Source organism: Chlorocebus sabaeus, chromosome 8 (genome assembly GCF_047675955.1).
Source record: "Chlorocebus sabaeus isolate Y175 chromosome 8, mChlSab1.0.hap1, whole genome shotgun sequence".
NCBI classification, from domain to species: Eukaryota; Metazoa; Chordata; class Mammalia; order Primates; family Cercopithecidae; genus Chlorocebus; species Chlorocebus sabaeus.
Genome location: NC_132911.1, coordinates 103,657,141 through 103,671,194, shown reverse-complemented (window position 1 = coordinate 103,671,194; position 14,054 = coordinate 103,657,141). Strand labels below are relative to the sequence as shown.

At 41.7% G+C, this 14,054-nt stretch overlaps 1 pseudogene; it reads left to right on the top strand.

The window, feature by feature from the left end:
* Window positions 1-900: 900 nt before the first annotated feature.
* On the top strand, window positions 901-2,359 carry LOC103237206 (EF-hand calcium-binding domain-containing protein 14 pseudogene; annotated as a pseudogene).
* Window positions 2,360-14,054: the final 11,695 nt, after the last annotated feature.

Here is a 14,054-nt window from a genome sequence, read left to right as displayed (position 1 = left end):
AATCCAAAAAAATATTTGCTGAGCCTGGTGACTCCCACCTGTAATCCCAGCTACTCGGGAGGTCAAGGCATAAGAATCACTTGGGAGGCTGGAGCGATGGCCTGGGTCTGGAGCCCGCCGTGTCCCCAAGGCCCAGACAGCGGGTCGAGGGTCTAGTAGGCACGGAACTGGCTTCTCTCAGGCTGACCCTTCAAGCCAGGCTCCAGATCTTCCTCGGCCTCGGGCCTCCTTCATGTTCAGGACGGAGGCCGGAGAACAGTGATCATCATACACCCCATCCGGCTTCCTGGGCCGGGCATTTTCTCTGCGGCCAAGCAGTGTTGGGATTGTAGCTGCTGGGAGCCCCCTCCTGCCACCACCTGTCCTGCAGGAAGGGACTGACGCGTTCCCACGTTCTTGCTCTGCACCTCCCCACTCTCTTCCCATTCAGGAACAAGTTTCTCTTCCTTCCCCATTGGAAATCCTCCCCCGGAGGTCCAAAACACCTATTTTAAGTGTGCCCTTCCTCAGCTCCTGGAGCACCCTTAGAAGTATTGCCTACTTATCCGAGCTGAGAATCCTTCATTTTTGAGTTGGCTTTTTTTTCGCCCTTTGGAAGATAAAAGTCCCTTTCCACCCTCTACTAACACTCTGCGCCCAAGGCCTTATCCTTTGGAGTCACCAGCTTCTTGGCCATTTCTATGTGATTTCCCCCACCCATCTGAGTTCCAGTTTCCTCTGGGCTCCAATCTCCAGTCCCTGGCGGATCTGGTCAGTCCCACCCCTAGGTGGGAGTGACCAGGGGGCTCTGGCCAAGGATCCCCAACCCTGGAAGGCAGCTCCAAGGCAGGAAGAGAATTGGGCATTGGGTAGGAACCTGGCAGCTTAGGAGTCAGGGCTCCACTCACCCCACACAAAAAGATGAAAAAGCTCAAAGAGCTCAATGAATTGATTGGTTTGGCTGGGGACAGCCGGAGAAAGAAGCCCAAGAAAGGCCCAAGCAGTCACCGTCTGCTTCGCACTGAGCCTCCTGACTCAGACTCTGAGTCCAGCTCGAAAGAGGAAGAGCAATTTGGTGTGGTTGGAAATTGCTCTCACTTTGCCAAGGGAGACTATTTACGATGCTGCAAGATCTGTTATCCGCTCTGTGGTTTTGTCATCCTTGCTGCCTGTGTTGTGGCCTGGGTTGGCTCGGTGTGGATGCAGGTTGCTTTCAAGGAGGATCTGGAAGCCCTCAAGGAAAAATTTCGAACAGTGGAGTCTAATCAGAAAAGCTCATTCCAAGAAATCCCCAAACTTAATGAAGAACTACTCAGCAAGCAAAAACAACTTGAGAAGATTGAATCTGGAGAGATGGGTTTGAACAAAGTCTGGATAAACATCACAGAAAAGAATAAGCAGATTTCTCTGTTGACTTCTGCAGTGAACCACCTCAAAGCCAGTATTAAGTCAGCTGCAGACTTGATTAGCCTGCCTACCACTGTAGAGGGACTTCAGAAGAGCGTATCTTCCATTGGCAATACTTTAAACAGTGTCCATCTTGCTGTGGAAGCACTACAGAAAACTGTGGGTGAACACAAGAAAATGATGGGATTACTGCAGAGTGATATGAATCAGCACTTCTTGAAGGAGACTCCTGGAAGCAACCAGATCATTCCATCACCTTCAACCACATCAGAACTTGACAATAAAACCCATAGTGAGAATTTGAAACAGATGGGTGATAGATCTGCCTCTCTGAAAAGAGCGTCTTTGGATCAAGCCACCAACAAAACAGATACGGTAAAAATGCAAAGCATAAAGAAAGAAGATAGTTCAAATTCTCAGGTATCCAAGCTAAGAGAGAAACTCCAGATGATCAGTGCTTGTACAAACAAACCTGAGAGCAACAGGCCTCCAGCGACCGCCGATGAAGGGCAAGTACAGAGTTTCACATCAAAGCCATCAGCATTGCCAAAATTTCCAGTTTCTTGGAGATCCAGTTGAGAAAGCTGCCCAACTAAGACCTGTCTCTCTACTAGGAGTTTCCAGCATTGAAGATCTTCAGGGTTTATTCCACAAGACTGGCTAGGACGTGGATGGGAAGCTGACCTACCAGGAAATCTGGACCTCCCCAGGTTCTGCTATGCCAGAACCAGAGAGCTTGAGAGCATTTGATTTTGATGGAGATGGGAGATACTCATTTCTGGAGCTAAGGGTAGCTTTAGGTATCTAGCCTCATCAGGCATATTTTAGAAATGGACTGCCTAATATCTACTTACCTAACAACAAAACAACCCTTACTTACCCATCAGTCCTCTAGTCCTCCAAACTACTGTAGCAGATACTTTGCCACCATTTAACTTGTTTGAAGAAGCCATATAAAAGTTATTTTTTTAAAGAAAAAAAAAAAAGAATCACTTGAACCCGGGAGGCGAAGATTGCAGTGAGCCAAGATCCTGCCACTGCACTCCAGCCTGGGTGACAGAGTGAGACTCTGTCTCCAAAAAAAAAAAAAAAAAAAAAAAAATTACCAGACTTACAGGAAGCACAACAATAAGCACCACATGTGTTTCTTATCATGTAGAGGACTAAACTGGAAATTATATGATGTAGGTTTGTTTGCCTACCTTTAATTTTCCACTATATAAGAATAGGATTGGTCTATAAAAACATAAGAAGTATTTGTGGACTTCTTGTACTGGGCATCATGAAGTAACTAACATCAGACCTTCCTTCCTGCCATAAACAACTATTAAACTAAACAAAATGTACAAAACAATTTCTTTTGGGCATGGGATAAGGCACAGTGCACGACTATAATCCTTGAGAGAAAAGGAGCTCAAAATGAGAATTTTACATTCAACCTTGGGGGGCAATTTTCCAAACCACTTTCAGAGAATTGGAATAGATAAATAAATTGGAGTTTGGGCCTGCAAAGGTTACTGGAAATTACAGGACAGGGTTAGGTAGATAGAAAAGAGTGACAAAGAAGGAGCCCCAGGAATCCACATAGGAGTTTCCTTTGGGCTCTTGGCCAAATGGTAAACTGCATATGTGCTTGGCAAGATTCTGTAAGCTATACCAGCAAAAAACAGCTGAAGGAGCTGAAAACCAAACCTAGATTTCAGAAGCTGCACAAAGCTATGAAGACATTGGAGTTCTGATCCACTCAAGAGTGGAGATACCATGTTGAGACACCAAAAAGACCATGCCCTAGGTGTAAGGACCATGCCATATGAGTAAGAGCCAAATCCCAGAACTAAGGAAAACCGGAAATAGACTCACCATAGAGGCCTAAAATAAACCTCAACAGAATCAAAGTGATCTACCAGTAATTTGACTTTCTTTCAGAAAAATATTTGGCACTCTTCAGTGGAAGATAACAAAATCTGGAATTTTTCTATGCCCAGCATAAGATTTTTTAAATTGCTGAACATGTAAAGCAGCAGAGGAAAAACTGACCCATTATTAAGAGAAAAGGTGGTCAACTGAAGAGACTTACAGATGACCAAGATTTTGGAATTAACGCAGAAGTAGTTTAAACTCATAAATGTTTTAAAATTTAAAAGATCTTTCTCCTGTTGAACGTTATATGAGACCAAAGCCCTGCCTGGCAGCTTGACTGTGACCTTATGAGCGAGCTTGACCCAGAGTCATCTAGCTAAGACAGCTAAACCACACGCAGAATTCTGACCTACCAGATACCATGAGACAATAAATTACAATATGTAAAGGAAAAGATTGAAGAAATGGCAAAAGAGATGGATGAAATTACAATAGAAAAAGAGAAACTCGACTGGGTGTGGTGGCTCACGTCTATAATCTCAGCACTTTGGGAGGCCAAGGGGAGGGATAGCCTGAGCTCAGGAGTTTGTGATCAGCCTGGGCAACATGGTGAACCCCATCTCTACTACAAATACAAAAAACAAATTAGCCAGGCGTGGGAGCGTGTGCCTGTAGTCCCAACTACTCAGGAGGCTGAGGCAGGAGAATCACTTGAACCCATAAGGCAGAGGTTGCAGTGAGCTGAGATCGTGCCACTGCACTCCAGTCTGGGCAACAGAGTGAGACTTCATCTCAGAAAAAAGAAAAGAAAAGAAAAGAAAAGAAAAAAAAAGAGAAACTCTAAAAAGAATTAAATGAAAATTCTAAAGCAGAAAAATATGGTAATCTGACGTGAAGAATCCAGGGGATGGGCTTCCCAGCAGATGGACACAGCTGAAAAGGGGATGAGGAAACTTAAAGACAGGCTAATGGAAATTATCCAAATTAAAGCACAGAGAGAAAATAAAAGGAGGAAAATAGGACAGAGTTATAGAGAACAATGGGATAATATAAAATAATCTAACAGGTATAATGGGGAGAGAACGGGGTAGAAAAAATATTTGAAGATAAAATGCCCTCAATTTTTCCACATTTTATGAAAGATATCAACCTACATGTCCAAGAAATTCAGAGAACCCCAAGCAGATAAATTATTTGAAGGCCACACCTAGGCTCATTGTAGTCAAAGTGCTATAAACCAAAGATAAAGAGAAAATCTTAACTGCATCCAAAGGAAAAATACATAGTACATTTTAAGGTATAACAATAAAAATGATGGCTAATTTTTTATAGGCAACAATGAAAACTAGAATGAAAAGACATCTTTAAAGTGATGAGGCTGGGTGCAGTGGCTCATACCTGTAATCCCAGCACTTTGGGAGGCCAAGGTGGGTGGATCACCTGAGGTCAGGAGTTCGAGACCAGCCTGGCCAACATGGTGAAATGCCACCTCTACTAAAAATACAAAAATCAGCTGGTTGTCATGGTGGACACCTGTAATTCCAGCTACTCAGGAGGCTGGGGCATGAGAATCTCTTGAACCTGGGAGGTGGAGGTCGAGGTGAGCTGAGCTCATGTCACTGCACTCCAGCCTGGGTAACAGAGTGAGACTCAGTCTCAATAAATGAATAAATAAATGAAGTGATGAAAGAAGAAAAGAATTTGTCTACTTGGAATTCTATATCCAGTGAAAATATTCTTCAAAATTGAGGGCCTTCACTTCACCTTCCTCTTCCTCTTTGTCAGAGCCAAGAATTAGGCTGGCACAATCAGTGGGGCCAGGGTCAAGAATTTAGCTGGCAGGTTTGGCAGAGACAGGTTTAGGAAGATGGCCTGTATAGTTAGGAGATTGATTACAAATGGGGATTGCCAAAAAGTATATTGAGGATAATAGGAGCTAGGTTTTCAGTGTTGGAGAAATTACAAATATGGTAACAGAGGATGCTAGAATAAATCTTGTGGTGTTGGATTGGTATTCGAACTATTGGTGTGAATTATTTGAAATTATAAATTTCAAATTATCTTACTACAAAATACTTAATAATTGTTGATAAGTACAGATATTTATTAACTTTACAGTGGAGAAATAAGGCACATGCCATCTTTTTAAAAATTGTGGTAAAATCCAAATAATTAAAATTTATTTATTTATTTATTTGGAGACGGAGTCTCTCTCTATTGCCTGGCTGGAGTGCAGTGGCGTGATCTCGACTCACTGCAAGCTCCACCTCCCGGGTACACGCAGTTCTCCTGCCTCAGCCTCCCGAGTAGCTGGGACTATAGGCACCTGACACCACGCCCGGCTAATTTTTTTGTATTTTTAGTAGAGATGGGGTTTCACCACGTTGACCAGGATGATCTCGATCTTTTGACCTTGTGATCTGCCCGCCTCGGCCTCCCAAAGTACTGGAAATACAGGCGGGAGCCACTGCGCCGGCCAAAATTTACCATTTTGACCATTTTCAGTGTATGTTCAGTGGCATTAAGTACACTCACAACAATGTGCAACATTGTGCAACAATCACGACTCTCTCTCTCCAAAACCTTTTTGTCTTCCCACACTGATATTCTGTACTCATTAAGCAACAACTACCCATTCTCCCTTTCCCCCAGACCCTGGCAGCTACCATTCTACTTTCTGTCTTTATGAGTTTGACTACTTTAGGTACCTCATATAAGTGGAATCATACTGTATTTGTGTTTTTGTGACTTATTTCACTTAGCATTATGTCCTCCAGTTTCATCCATGTTGTAGAATTTCCTGTTTTTAAAGGCTGAATAATATTCTGTCATATGTATATATCACATTTTGTTTATCATTCATACATTGATGGTAACTTGGGTTGCTTCCATCTTTTGACTATTGAGAATAGGCTGCTATGAACATGGGTGTAGAAGTAACTGAGTCTCTGCTTCCAATTCTTTGAGGTATATATGGAATTGCAGGATCGTATGTAATTCTCTGTTTAATTTTTTGAGGAACTGCCATATTATTTTCCACAGTGTCTGCACCATTTTATATTCCCACCAGCAGAGCAAAGGGTTCAAATTTCTCCACATCCTTAACACTTATTTTCTGTTTTGTTGTTTGTTTGTTAATTTTTTATAATAGTCATCCTAATGGGTGTGAAGTGGCATCTCATTGTGGTTTTGATTTGCATTTCCCTAATGATTAGTGATGTTGAACCTCTTGTGTTTGTTGGTGTCTGTATATCTTCTTGGATAAATGTCTATTCAATTTCTTTGCCTGTTTGCTGCTGCTGCTGCTGCTTCTGCTGCTGCTTCTCCTCCTCCTCCTCCTCCTCCTCTTTTTTTTTTTTTTTTTTTTTTTAAATAAACCAGTGCTCCTTATGTTGCCCAGGATGGAGAGGCTTTTCACTACAATCATAGTGTACTGCAGCCTTGAACTCCTGGGCTCAAGCAATCCTCCCATCTCAGCTGGGACTACAGATGTGCACCACCATGCCAGACCCCTTTGCTCATTTGCAAATTGGAGCTGCTGTTGTTGTTGTTGAGTTGTAGGAATTCTTTATAAATTCTGAATATCAGATATGTGATTTGCAAATTTTTTCTACCATTCTGCAAGTTGTCTTTCACTTTATTGATATAGTCCAATTGCCTTTTTTTTTTTTTTTTTTTTGACAGAGTCTTACTCTGCAACCAAGGCTGGAGTGCTATGGTGTTAGCTCACTGTAACCTCTGCCTCCCAGGTTCAAGCGATTCTCCTGCCTCAGCCTCCTGAGTAGCTGGGATTATAAATATGCACCACCATGCCCAGCTAATTTTTGTATGAGATGGGGTTTCACCATGTTGACCAGGCTGGTCTCGAACTTCTGACCTCAAGTGATCCACCTTCCTTGGCCTCCAAAAGTGCTATGATTACAGGCATGAGTCACTGCACCTGGCCAGTTGCTCTAATTTTTTTTGTTGCTTCCTGTTCCTTTAATGTCATAGCTAAAAGATTATTGCCAAATACAACATCATGAAGCTTTTTACTCTGTGTTTTTTTCCTGAGAATTTTATAGTTTAGCTCTTACCTTTAAGTCTCTGATCCATTTTAAGTTCATTTTTATGTATGTAAGGTACGGGTCCAATGTCAGTGTTTTGCATGTGGATATCCAGTTTTCCAACACCTTTTGTTAAGAAGACTGTTCTTTTTTCCATTGAATGATCTTGGCACCCTTGTTAAAAATCATTTGCTCATGTAGACAGATTATTTCTGGGTTCTGTATTGTATTCCATTGGTCTACATGTATTTCTTCATGCCAGTACCACATTGTTTTTTTTGTTTGTTTGTTTGTTTTTTTTTTGAGACGGAGTCTTGCTCTGTGGCCCAGGCTGGAGTGTAGTGGCCGGATCTCAGCTCACTGCAAGCTCCGCCTCCCAGGTTTACGCCATTCTCCTGCCTCAGCCTCCCGAGTAGCTGGGACTACAGGCACCCGCCACCTTGCCCGGCTAGTTTTTTGTATTTTTTTTAGTAGAGACGGGGTTTCACCGGGTTAGCCAGGATGGTCTCGATCTCCTGACCTCGTGATCCGCCCGTCTCGGCCTCCCAAAGTGCTGGGATTACAGGCTTGAGCCACCGTGCCCGGCCACCACATTGTTTTGATTACTGTAGCTTTGTAGTAAGTTTTGAAATCAGGAAATGTAATTCCTCCAACTTTGTTCTTCTTAGTTAAGATTGTATTGGCTATCCAAGGGCCTGTATTATCTTAATCAAATAATAAAAGTTAACATCACCTGTATTGAGGACAATTGATATTATATGCTGATATGGTTTGACTGTGTTACATGCTGATATAGCTTGGCATATGATATGGTTTGGCTATGTCCCCACCCAAATCTCATCTTGAATTGTAATCCCCATACTCCTCATGTGCCTAGGGAGAGACCTGGAGGGAGGTAATTGGATCATGGGAGCATTTCCCCTATGCTGTTCTAGTGATAGTGATCTCTCCTAAGATCTGATGGTTTTATAAGGGGCTCTTTCCCCTTTACTCCCCACTCTTCTCTCTCCTGCCACCATGTGAAGAAGCTCCTTGCTTCCCCTTCAATTGTTAAGTTTCCTGAGGCCTCCCCAGCCATGTGGAACTGTGAGTCAATTAGACCTCTTTCCTTTATAAATAACCAGTCTTGGGTATTTATTTATAGCTGTGTGAAAACAGACTAGTACACATGTCTGCTGACATGATGCACTGAGAAGAACACAGAATCATTTCTGTGGTATTCCTGCCAAAAACAAAACAAAACTACACACAAAAAAAGAATAACCTATCTTGAATAATGAGGATATGTCAGACAAATCCAAACTAAATGATATTTTACAAAGTAATTGGTATGTGTTCCTGAAAACTATCAAGGTGATGAAAGACAAAAAAAAGGGAATTCATCCATATTGAAGGAAATTAAAGATATATGATAACTAGATGTGACGTGTGATCACAGATTAGATGCTAGACTTATAAAGATCACTCTTGGGTAGTATAGCCATTATGAAAAATACAATGGAAGTTCCTCAAAAAACTAAAAATAGAACTACCACATGATCCAGCAATCCCACTCCAGGTATATATCCAAAGGAAATAAAATTAATATGTCCAAGAGAGATATCTACACCCCCATGTTCATTACAGCATATTCATAATAGCCGAGATATGGAATCAACCTGTGTCCATCAACAGATGAATGGATAAAGAAAATGTGGCATATATATACAATGGAGTACTATTCAGCCTTAAAAAAGAAGAAATCTTGTCATTTGCGACAATATAGATTGACCCAGAGGGCACTGTGCTAAGTAAAATGAGTCAGACAAGAAAGACAAATATTGTGTGATCTCACTTACATGTGGAATCTGAAAAAGTTGAACTCATAGACAAAGAGTGGAATAGTGATTACCAGGGTCTGGGGAAGGGTGGAATGGGAAGATGTAGGTCAAAGGGCACAAAGTTTGAATTAGACAAGAGGAATACATTCTGGAAATCTACTGTACAGCATGGTGACTATAGTGAATAATAATGTATTGTACTTGAAAACTGCTAAGCATAGATATTAAATGTTCTCACTGCAAAAAAAGTATGTGAGCTAATTAGCTTGATTTAATTATTTCACAAAAGATATGTTGAAACATGTTGTACAATGTAAATATGTACAATTTTTATTTTTTAATTACATCTTAATAAAGCTGGGGAAGGGGATGAAGAACATTATCAAGACAAAGTGAAATTTGAGTGGAACTTGTGGATTAGATGATAATACTGTATCAGTATGCATTCCCTGAATTGGGGTCATTATATCTACAACCTATTTTTAAACAATTTAAAAATTATCTGTGGGTCTGACTGGGTGTAGTGACTCATGTCTGTGATCCCAACACTTTGGGAGACCAAGGTTTGAGGATTGCTTGAGGCCAGGAGTTTGAAACCATCCTGGGCAACATAGTGAGACATCATCGCTACAAAATTTTTTTAAAAAATTATGGGCCAGGTGTGGTGGCTCACGCCTGTAATCCCAGCACTTTGGGAGGCCGAGGCAGGCGGATCACGAGGCCAGGAGATTGAGACCACCCTGGCTAACACAGTGAAACCCCATCTCTACTAAAAACACACAAAAAATTAGCTGGGCATGGTGGCACATGCCTGTAGTCCCAGTTACTCGGGAGGCTGAGGCAGAGGAATTGCTTGAACCCAGGAGGCCAAGGTTACAGTGAGCTGAGATTGTGCCATTGCACTCCAGCCTGGACAATAGAGCAAGATGCTGTCTCAAAAAAAAAAAAAAAAATTATGTACCAGGTGTGGTGGTTCATGCCTGTCATCCCAACACTTTGGGAGGCTGAAGAAGGCAGATTGCTTGAGCTCAGGAGTTTGAGACCAGCCTGGGAAACATGGCAAAACCTCATCTCTACAAAGAATACAACAATTAGCCAAGCATGGTGGTGCATGCCTGTGATCCCAGCTACTTGGGAGGCTAAGGTAGGAGGATTGCTTGAGCCCAGGAGGTCGAGGCTGCTATGATCCAAGATCATGCCACTGCACTCCAGCCTGGGTGACAGAGTGAGACCCTGTCTCAAAAACAGAAAAAAAAAAAAAAAAAAAAGATGTGGTGTGTGTAGTGGTCTAAGTATATCCACATATACAAAGAGACAGAGAGATTGATTAAGCAAATGTGGCCAAATGTTAACAATTAAATGTTACCAGCTGAAACGAGTACTTGGGAGTTGTTGGTGCTATTGCAGTTTTTCTGTAAGCTTAAAATTAGTTCAAAGTAAAAAGTTTAAAAACCAGAAAAATGAAGGCCAAATATAGACATTTTTCAGACAAACAAAAGCTGAGAGAATCTGTTGGTAATAGATCTGCACTGCAGAAAATACTAAGGAAGTTCCCAGGGTTTAAGAGAAATGATCCCAGATGGCAGCCTGCATCTGCAGGAAGGAAGAAGAGTGCTAGAAACGGTAAGATTTCTAAACGATACTTTCAGACTGTAATTCAATATGGTGGATTAAGCACATGTGTTTAGCTCCTCTCCCTCCCAGCTCCAAAAAAGGACTGTAAAGTCTAAAGTTATAAATCCACAAAAATAAATAGAAGGCATCAGTTGATTAAGAGATTTCAACATCTGCAGGGGTTGGGTGGGAAAAAATATATTTTAAAAAGTAAAAATAAAAAATAAAAGGATTTCAACAAATTTCTGGAGACTGAAAGTGAATAATGGAGTAAGTGTGGGGGAAGCAGGGGGGAGGAAACCTCACTTAAAGAACGTATGATGGATACTATTGCTGAGGAAACCGTACAGCTGCCCCTCAGAAGCCTGGGGAGGCAAATTCCAGGTCCTGCAGAGATAGCAAAACACAGGGCTGAAAACAGAGGAGTTACTGGAAAGTCTGTAGGCAGAACATTCAACTCAAACATATCTCAGCAGAGAATGCCTCACTCTTCCTAAATATAGACAGAGAGACAGAATGAGAGTGAGAGAGGAGAGATTGATTGACCTATTGATTTACAAAAGAAATGAAAAAAAGTGTCTGGTGAAAGACCAGTGAAAGTGTGAGTTAGTGCCCAGTTCAATGCATAGCCCTCCTCATTCTGTTTTTTAAGATCCGAAGACTAATGGCTGCTCCCTATCTGCTCATCTGAAGTGACTCCTGTCAGGTAGCAAGCCCTGCCATAACATATAACTGATAATTAGTTTTTACATTGCCTCATTCTTAAATGTAGGTGGGCATGATAAACAGAAGTGTGGAGTATTAAGGAAAAAGACCCAGATGTATGCAAACAAAAACTACTCCCTAGGAAACATAGTTGATTCAAGGAAAAAATAGTTTTTAAAAATGTATAATTAGTGTCCTCAGATATCTATATAAATATAGATCTATAAAGATATATCAGAAAACAAAAACACAGTGCTATGGGAAAAGACTCAGATTAAGAAAGTGCATTTGGGAATGAAAAGTAGAATTACCAGGCTGGGCGTGGTGGCTGTAATCCCACTACTTTGGGAGGCTGAGGCAGGAGGATTGCTTGAGCCTAGGAGTTCCAGAGCAGCCTGGGCAATATAATGAGACTCTGTCTCTACTATGTGACCCAAGTTGGATATAGGAAGAATACTCACTTGTAAGAATGCCAAGAAGGCTGAGGAGTGGTCTGGGGCTTGTGAATAGTGCTCAAAACATTCTAAATGGAAAGCATCAAACTTCCTGTATATGTAAAAGTGGACAGAACTTTATAGTACTTATGTACTCCCATGTACTCCTGATCCAGCTAAAATAATGATTATTTTACCAGAGGGGATTAAATTATGGCCCAAAGGCCAAATCTAGCCCACTGAATGTTTTTGTAAATAAAATTTTATTGGAACACAGTCACACTCATTTCTTTATATTTTGTCTGTGACTGCTTTCACATTACAATTGCAGAGTTGAGTGGTAGGCAACACAGTTTGAGACCCTGGCCCACAGCTACTATCTGGCCCTTTATAGAAAAAAAAAAAGTTGTGGCTCACACCTGCAATCCTAGAACTTTGGGAGGCCAAGACAGGAGCCTGAGCCCGAGATCAGCTTGGGCAACATAGCAAGACCCTGTTTATATTTAAAAAAGAAAGAAGGCCGGGCGCGGTGGCTCAAGCCTGTAATCCCAGCACTTTGGGAGGCCGAGACGGGCGGATCACGAGGTCAGGAGATCGAGACCATCCTGGCTAAAACAGTGAAACCCCGTCTCTACTAAAAAAAATACAAAAAAACTAGCCGGGCGAGGTGGCGGGCGCCTGTAGTCCCAGCTACTGGGGAGGCTGAGGCAGGAGAATGGCGTGAACCCGGGAGGTGGAGCTTGCAGTGAGCTGAGATCCGGCCACTGCACTCCAGGCTGGGCGACAGAGCGAGACTCCATCTCAAAAAAAAAAAAAAAAAAAAAAAAAAAAAAAAAAAAAAAAGAAAAAAAGAAAGAAAAGAAAAGAGAAAGTTGGTGTCCTAGGTTTTATTTGCCTATGATTAACACCTTCCACTCCCATCTGCCCACCTGCCTACCCTACTCTCGTATTATTTTGAAGCAAATCATCATCGTATCATTTGATTGGTAAATATTTCAGCGTGTATTTCTATTTTTTTAAGTGGCAGTGTCTCAATCTGACACCGAAGCTGGAGTGCAGTGGCATGATCATGGATCACTCTAACCTCAACCTCCTGGGCTTGAGCAATCCTCCCATTTCAGCCTTCTGAGTAGCTGGGACTACAGGTACATGCCACCATGCCTGGCTCATTTTTTTTATTATTTTGTAGAGACTGGGTCTCGCTCTGTTGCCCAGGCTGGTCTTGAAATTTTGGCCTCAAGCGACCCTCCTGCCTGGGTCTCTCAAAATGCTGGTATTACAGGCATGAGCCACTGTGCCCTACACCTCCAGATTTTAAATGTGGCAGTGTCAGGGTGATCATACAATATTCTAATGACTATGTCCTGCTGTCAGCACAGTTACTATTTACTCAGAAGAGCATGTGGAAGCTAAAGATATCCATGTTTGAATTTGACTAGTTGACCATATCCATAAATTAAAATAAACATAAGTTCAAAGTGGAATTCCAAAGAAACTAAGACATCCTTTTTTAAAAAAAATCAATTTAAAAGTCATTACCAAGTGTCCTATCTTAGAATGATAATTTATACCTTTTGACTTTGCTGTATCCTCCTAGAAGTTAAAATAGGTATTTCCGGCTCCCCTTGTTTTTTTTTTTCCCTCATCTAGTAAATTTGGATTTTTTGCTGTCTCTGTATTCAAAATGAAGCTGAGTTTAACGTGACTCTTTCATTTAACAGCTTCATTTCACAAAGGCCATTGTCAGGCTGGGTCATCTCTGTGTGTAGCTTCTGTGATTGATGTCAGCCTGATTCTGGGAAAATCGATTTAATTAGTACTGCTTCTGAAATGCCCAAAGGAACACAAATATCTGGTACTTAGTTATAGAACAGACCTCATCATCTGAATAAATAACCTCTTTGATTTTCTGAGTAGGACCTAGGAGAATTTATCAATTCAACTAAAAGAAACTGAAGGCTCTGGAATGATCTACTGATTTAGGAAGTGTCCTCAGTGACTTGGGACTATCCTCTCAGCCATTAGGGACAACCACACAGGGCACACCATCAGTGCTCAGTGAACTATCCTAGGCTAATGAGTGTTATCCACTGAGATGGATTTGTTTCCTTGGATGTGCTCTCCACAGCCCTGCTGTGGAAGGGAATCTCTGGATTCTCACACTCTAGATTCTAGTCTCAGTGTTTCTG